Source organism: Acromyrmex echinatior, chromosome 17, assembly GCF_024713525.1.
Source record: "Acromyrmex echinatior isolate Ae372 chromosome 17, ASM2471352v2, whole genome shotgun sequence".
NCBI classification, from domain to species: domain Eukaryota; kingdom Metazoa; phylum Arthropoda; class Insecta; order Hymenoptera; family Formicidae; genus Acromyrmex; species Acromyrmex echinatior.
The window spans coordinates 5,791,822-5,797,820 of NC_141868.1; the positions used below are offsets into that span (position 1 = coordinate 5,791,822).

The 5,999-nt window shown below is 35.1% G+C and overlaps 1 protein-coding gene across 2 annotated transcripts in view; it reads right to left on the bottom strand.

Annotated features, from left to right (window-relative positions):
* LOC105144598 (RCC1 and BTB domain-containing protein 1-like) overlaps positions 1–4,585 on the bottom strand; it is a 33,064-nt gene extending 28,479 nt beyond the window's left edge. For both annotated transcript variants that reach the window (XM_087415113.1, XM_011053576.2), the window contains exon 1: positions 4,465–4,585. The gene's annotated coding sequence lies outside the window, so the exon portion shown is untranslated. The remainder of the gene's footprint in view (positions 1–4,464) is intronic.
* Positions 4,586–5,999: the final 1,414 nt, after the last annotated feature.

A 5,999-nucleotide genomic window follows, 5' to 3' on the forward strand; every position in this document is an offset into this window, starting at 1 on the left:
TCAAGCCATTTTTGGATGTCTTCATATGAGTCGAACTGCTGGTCAGCCAGACTATGTGCCATCGAACGGAACAAGTGATAATCGGACGGTGCAATATCTGGAGAATATGGCGGGTGGGGTAGGACTTCCCATTTCAGCGTTTGCAGGTAGGTTTTAACGGGTTTGGCAACGTGAGGCCGAGCGTTGTCATGCTGTAGAATCACTTTTTCGTGCCTCTCCGCGTATTGTGGCCTTGCTTCTGAATCATTCCTAACACATGCAATCGCTTGGAAATGGCTTGGTGGGTAACTCCTGAAGCAAGCTCTTCTTGCGTTTGGCACGGATCCTCATCGAGCAATGCCTCCAATTCAGCGTCTTCGAAGGTTTTTGGCCTTCCTTCACGCGGACGGTCGTCAACATCGAAATCACCGTCTTTGAAGCGACGGAACCAATCTCGGCACGTTGTTTCACTTAGAGCAGCATCTCCGTAAACTTTTTGGAGCTCTCTATGCGCTTCAGCCGCCGTTTTCTTCGAATGAAAGAAGAAAATCAATACTTCCCGCATATGACGATTATTTGACACAAAATCAGACATTTTCACACAACCAAAAGAATATGACGTAAAAACAAAATCACTAATGCTTCAAAGCGGTTTGTTTACCATATGTCTAAGCTTGGTTCATGACGTTTAGGTTATGTCAGAATCGACCAGCACTTACTGCTGGAGTCATCTGTTGACAAACAGCGGAAACTTAGTTGCGCACCTAATACAATTTAACATTATTAAACCAGGAATTTCAGATTTTAAATTAGAAAAGAAAGAATTATTATGTCCAATCATAATCGATGTATTATCGCTTGCCATTCTAATGATATTTTTTAAAGGAATTCCCTTCCATTTATAGAAAAAAATTCTTTAAAAGTTAAAAAAATTTTTTTCGCGCTACAATCTCTTGCATCTAATGCTAATAACTCCAACAATTGCGTTTTTATTTTCTTATTATTAGGGCAAATATATCGTACGAGCAGGCATATAAATTTCGTATCTGTAATATCCGTGCGTTCATCTATTGAAATCGAAAATTTACATGTTTTTAAATTTTTAGTTAGCTTTTTTGTTTCGCGTTTTACCAAAACATCTTTTACAATATTGCTGCACTTAAGTCGACCCAGTGACAAATTTTGTAAAATTTTAGGTCGAACGAATGTTTTTTAATAAAGATATCAAATGCCGTGTAAAAAGCAATGTTATGTTCGACAAAAAAAGCGGATAGTTTTATTTCTCTTTCGTTTCACTGTATCATCATGGAAACGTTACTAACAACGTTATCGAGGTTTTGATTTTGATTTTTTATTTTATCTATATGTTTAGCCCTTTGCGAATGCTTCATATAATATCTGTTCTAGAATATTTAAAGCTGGAATTATATATACTGCAAAAAGCTTTATTTAAATTAGAATGGGGAGTCAACTATCTTTAAAAATGTTCTCATCTAATCACGAATTTTGAAATTTTCTATCATGCTGTTTTTTAATTGCTCCTTTAACAACATTTGAATCCATATTACACAAATATTATATAAATTATAATTACATAAATAATAATGTGTTAAGCTGATTCTACAATGAATCGATAATCGGTAATCCTAAGTCTTATCGGTGAATCGATGAAATTGACCAATAACCAACTTATACGACTAAGATTCCCGATTTTCTTAGGACTGACCAAATTCGATTTTATTCCTTCCCATTAGTCTGATTAAACGACTCTGTACAATTAACAACTAGCAGATGCGAAAAATCATAATCACTATATTAGGTTAAAACTGGTTAAGACTTAAGATTTCCGACTATCAACAAATATACATATCTAATTATGACATATCGCTTCACCAGTTCGTTTCTTTGCGAATGCAACAGTAGGAAAGATACCAATAAGTTTTTCAATAGACAAAAAATTATTTTGAAATTGCATAATATACAGTGTCCGCTAAAAATCTCGGGCCACCTGTATAATTTCTGAATAATTCGAGATATAAAATTGAAATTTACAGGGATATAACAGGATCGTAAAATCTATCATTGAATCTCAAAAACACTCACCTTAACATTTCTGGAGAGAGTGGGGGGGGGGGAATCTTAAATGATATGTGAATGAAAGCTCATTTGGACTTTTTGAGCCGAGAACAACGCGGATTAACTGAGGTCTCTATGATTTTTTTCGCAGAGTTATGAATCAGTTTATGTATTAAAAATCTAAGTAGTACTCATAAAATACATTCAGTAGAAAAATATAATTTAAAAAAATAAAATGCAATCTTGATATAATTTTATGCTCTCATGTAATATATATTGTTATTAATTACTTACAAATATAATAATTTAATATTGTCCATGTATCTCACTTCCAATTCTTTAAAAATGTTTATCTATGAAAATTAAATTACAACAAATATTTTTTAATACTCTTTCCCTTAAGAAGTTGATCACCTTAATATATACACAATCTTCTAGCTTCTCCTTTTTTAGTAAATGACAGAACATGAGGTCCATGCTGGCACTGCCATATGCAAATGTACGTACAGTTTTTTTGCACAGGGCCTCCATCTTCATTGGATACAGTGTAGGGATTGTATCTTCGATCCCCAAGCAACCGGCAGTATTGTTACCTCAAGTCATATACCATGTTGTCCATTGACACAATTAAATATGTCTCATAAACGCATATATTATAAAATTGGACTTAACTAGTTTATATGAAATGTTTTTATCAATAGTTAATAGAATGTTAAATACTCAATTATCGATGATATATACACATAGTAAAAATCATTTTCTGTAGGATGAGAAATCAATCAATCTTTGCAAATATTCTCATCTAGCCATGACTTAAATAAAATTTATACTTTTTTCTGATGATTCTTTTTTGATTATTTTTACTCATTCAAGTTTTTTAGATATTAATCTTAACCTCACCTTTAACCTAGTTTTCGCCAAAAGTTGTCGAAAGTTTATCGAAACTTCTCATACAGACATATCTAAGAGAATGGAATATATAAATACAATATAACAATATAGCAGTAGAATAGAAAGAAATTTGAAAAGGGCCATCCGAACGATGTTACCAGATGTCTTTATCGACTTCCTCCTAGAATAACCTTGAATTTTTCCTAAAGATGCCTTTTCATGTTGACTCTCATTTTCAGCGCTAAAATAGATCAAGTAATCAAAATTGACACTTGATTAATTTTTATCGCGTAATTTATTTTTCATTTTTTATCAATTTTTATTACGTGATTTATTGGGTCATCTAAAAAGTATCCGCGGTTTTTTGTCACTAGATGTGTGTTGATGGTCATATATCTAGTGACAAAGTATCGCGGATACTTTTTAGATGACCCAATATTTTGACGCTAAAAACAAGCGTCGAACATCAGCATGAAAAAGCACCTTAAGATCTGTTCGCGTTTTAAATTATTGCTGCCAAGTCTGTTCGGAAATTATTCTTTATATTGCAATTTTTTCGATCTTTTGAATTGTAATTTATGCTTTTTTGTATTGTCCTCTTCATCCGGAAATTCTTTTAAATTCTTTTTGTATCCCTAGAAAATCTCGCGGTAAAAAGAAAAATCTTCAAATCTGATAGAAATTCTACAAAATTCACAACGCTTCAAGTCCCCAAAGAATTTTGCACTCAAGCTAATCAGTCGATTAAGTGTCAATCGTGATTGGTCAATTCTGCTGAACAGCAAATGCGATTGGTCAATTCCAATGTAACAATCAACCAATTAAAAGATCGATTCTGTATCTTGAAATGAGGTGAAAATTACAAAAGTAAGTGAATTTATTAGAATATTGATAATTTCGTTGGTTAACATCTAGTAAATTTGCTCATTTTTGTAATTTTCACCTGGGAATCGATTTTGTATCTTGAAACAAGGTGAAAATTACAAAAGTGAGCAAATTTACTAGAATACTGATAATTTCATTGGTCAACATCTAGTAAATTTGCTCACTTTTGTAATTTTCATCTTATTTGAAGATATAGAATCGATCCTTAGATTAATTGGAGTTGATGAGATCGGAAGTGAGATAAAAAGGATAAAAGGTTTTCTGTTTTTTTAGCTAAAAGTTGTGTTCGCTTTTGTGCTTACAACGCTTTAAGTGTCGTTTTATCCTTATTGTTTATTAAATATTAAACAAGGACAATTTATACACAAACGCTGTGAAGCGAACGCAACCAAAGATGAACCATGCAAAAAGTTCAGCTAAAAAGAACAGAGGGTCGATCCTGTATTTTCAAGCAAATTTACTAGGTGTTGACCAATGAAATTATCAGTATTCTAGTAAATTCGCTCACTTTTGTAATTTTCACTTTGTTTGAAAATACAGAATCGATCCCCAGGTCTAAATAGATATTCGGGCAGTAGAAGTGACAGAAAACGAGGATGTTGAGTACAAAAAGTGCAAATAATTCGAACAGACCTGTTGTACATACGTCAGTCCTTAGCCATTTGAGCCATTTCTAGCCTCTTCCATCGCGCGTTCCCCTACCTCTGTCCCTTACGTTCTTTGCCCTTCGTAATCGGCCTCGACTCAGCGTCGATCATTGGAGTATTCGGATTGTAATCTCGCGCGGTGTTTGACCGCTCTTGCGGTAGCTTACGAAGTTCGGTAGGATTCACGTGAGAGGTGTGACAGTATCGTTATCCCATCGGCATTTGCGTCTCGGAAGACACGGATTCCCGCGGTCGGCGTATACGGCGCCGTACGTCGTACAACAATGAGGAGGGAGTGAGATATGCGCGTGAGAAGATCGACAGCGTTGACGAGGACGACGGCGGCGGCGGTGACGAGGAGGAGAATAACGACAACGGCGGCGGCGGCGGCGACGGCGGCAGCGAAGCGCCGACGTATCATCTCTTGACGTTCCTCGCGCCGGCGTCTCACATTCGCACCACAACGCCAGGCTTTCACGGCGATCACTGCGGATCCTCGTGCCGATCACAAGCTCGCTCGCACAGCGGGCCCAGGACGAGCCAGGTCGGCCAGGCCACTGTTTATACCGGCGATGCCGATACTCGCGGGCGACGCGATGATCCACGGTCGCAGCCCGCGGCGCAGCGGCGGTGCGACGCGGTGATACGGCGATCGGCGACCGGAGATTGCGGCGGCGGCTCGGCGTCCCCGCGGATCATCGTCGTCGTCGTCGACGGCGGCGACGACGTTTTCGCGAGCGGTGGGATCTGCCCCACCTTGGAGCGCGGCTGGATCGTTCCTGAGACCACCACAGGTATAATGATTCTTCCTGATGTTTTCCACGATGCCTCATTTGGGAATGTGATATAATTTATTTGTTGTGATTAATATAATGGGTATACATTTGGTGTAAAAAAAGTATGATTTGTAATAAAAATTATTTAAATAATTATTATTAATATAAATATTTAATATAAATATTTGTAATACATGTTTAAATGATGATTATATATAATTATACATAATTTGTTTGACATTCCAATTAGTATTATCTAATAATTCAATTAATTTGAATATCAAGTAAATTATTATTAAATAATCACTTATTTAATTAGGTATGATTGAATAATTATCATTGCTAATCTGAATCATCATTACTAAATGAGTTGTAATAATAATTTATTATGAATAATGAAAGTGAAATTGAAAAATTAGATTAAAAAATTTAAAAAAGTTTTAATACATAATTAAACAAACAAGTTTATTGGATGACAAGTTAAAAGACTTTCTATAAAAATAGAGAGATATGTGTGGAATGTCGATTTAAATTTGTAATTCTTTAAAAATAATGTTATGGTGTTGAATTTGTGTCGGAGTTTTGTTAAAGTTTTATTTGATTTGTGCTTGTAATATATTAAAAGTTGAACTACTAAATTATATAAATTAATTAACTAACATAATTTATTATAGTTAAGAAATATGTGAATTATTAGAATTAATGTCATGTGTGACTGTGTCGTTTCCAGTTTTACACACATGAA